The sequence below is a fragment of the Petaurus breviceps genome, unplaced genomic scaffold (genome assembly GCF_028583685.1).
Source record: "Petaurus breviceps papuanus isolate PSGF00001 unplaced genomic scaffold, PetGlider_PUasm1.0 90330, whole genome shotgun sequence".
In the NCBI taxonomy this organism is placed as follows: domain Eukaryota; kingdom Metazoa; phylum Chordata; class Mammalia; order Diprotodontia; family Petauridae; genus Petaurus; species Petaurus breviceps.
In genome coordinates, this window is record NW_027187219.1 from 464,381 (window position 1) to 466,544 (window position 2,164).

Below are 2,164 nucleotides of genomic sequence, written 5' to 3' on the forward strand. Positions count from 1 at the left end.
TATATATATATATATATATATATATATATATATATATATATATATATTCCCTTCAACAATTCTCACACTGAAAAAATTTTTATAAGTTACAGTTATCATTTTTCCATGTAAGAATGTAAACAGTTCACCTTTGATAAGTTCCTTATGATTTCCTTTCCCTGTTTACCTTCTCATGCTGTTTTTTTTTTCAAAGCAATTAGGGTAAAGTAACTTGCCCAAGGTTACACAGCCAGTTATTTAGTGTGGGTGTTAAGTATCTGAGGCCAGAACCAATCCTGGGTCTTCCCGACTCCAGGGCCGGCGCTGTTTCTCATTGTGCTACCTAGCCACACCTCTTCTCATGCTTCTCTTGCTTCTTGTATCTGAATGTCAAGTTTTCTATTCAACTTTGATTTTTTCATCAAGAATGCTTGAAAGTCCTCTAATACACTAAATGACCATATTTTCCCCAGAAACATGATACTCAGTTTTGCTGGGTAGGTGATTCTTGGTTTTAATCCCAGCTCCAGAATATCATATTTCAAGCCCTGCAATCCCTCAGTTTAGAAGCTGCCAGATCCTGTGATATCCTGATTCTGTTCCCACAATATTCAATTGTTTCTTCCTGGCTTCTTGTAATATTTTCTTCTTGATCTGGGAATTCTATAACCTGGCTATAATATTCCTAGGAGTTTTCTTTTGGGGATCTTTTCCAGGAGGTGATCAGTAGATTCTTTCAACCTCTATTTTTTCCCTCTGATTCTAAAACCTCAGGGCAATTTTCCTTGAGAATTTCTTTAAGCATGATTTCTAGGTTCCTTTTATAATCATGGCTTTCAGGTAGTCCAATAATTTTTAAATTATCTCTCCTGGATCTATTTTCCAGGTTAGTGGTTTTCCCAATGAGATATTTCACATTGCCTTCTATTTTTTCATTTGTTTGGATCTGTTTAATAGTATCTTGATTTCTCCTAAAGTCATTAGCTTCCATTTGCTCCAATCTAATTCTGAAGGAATGATTCTCTTCAGGGAACTTTGGAGATTCTTTTTCTATCTGGCAAATTCAGCTATTTAAGTCATTCTTCTCCTCATTGCCTTTTTTGAGCCTCTTTTACCATTTGAGTTAGTCTATTTTTAAGGTGTTATTTTCTTCAGTCAGGTCATTGACTCTCATTTCATAATTTTCATACATTCTTCCCATTTGTCTTCCCAATTTTTCCTTCACTTCTCTTATTTGGTTTTCAAAATCCTTCTTAAGGTCCTCTATGGCCTATAACAAGATCATATTTTTCTTGGAAGCTTCTGGTACAGGAGTTCTGACTTTATTGTCTTCCTCCTGTTCCATGCTTTGATCCTTTTTGTCCCCAAAATAGCAGTATAAATTTGGATTTCTCTGCTTCCTTTGCCTGCTCATATTGCCACTTAATTACTTGGCTTTTGAGCTTTGTGCCACAGTAAGACTGTGCTACCAGACAGGGGAGCTTTGTCCCAAATTGCTTGGGTTTTTACAGCTGCTAGAGCTATTGATTGGGTGCGCTCTCTGAAGTCTCCAAACTCTTTGGCAAGCTGGCCACACACCCCAGGACCTCCACCCTAGACCATAATCCAGATCCCAGCAGGTTAAAGCAAGATCGATTACCCCTCAGAGTGGTTGCTTGGTTCCCCTACAATCTGCAGGCCAGGAGCTGAAGCAGCCATGTGGTAACAGCTGCATGGCTATGGCACCTCAGCACTCCAGGGGATAGAGGCCAGACCACACTCACATACTACTGGGTCCCAAAGTCCACACTGCACTGACCTCTCACTTTTTCCTTAGCATCTATGGGTTGATAATTCTGAAAACTGCCACAGCTGCTGGTGATCTGAAGTCCCTCCAGTGGGCAGCTGGTCAGATTCCCTGAGGCTAAAGCCTCAGGCTCCTGCAGGGCTTGGGTCGGTTCCCAGAGTGCTGTGCTGGCCACTTCCTGCAGGCCTGCTAGGCTGTCCTCAGCAGGAGGTTAGCTTCTCTGTTTAATTTTATGAGTTCTGTAGATCCAAAGTTTCTTTAGAGTCATTTTTTACATGAATTGGAGGAGGTGGGAGCAGGAGCTCCATGGAAGTCCTGTTTCTACTCTGCCATCTTGACTCTGGTCCCCAGAATACTTTTAATATACAACATTTATATTGGAAGAGGAAATAGATCATC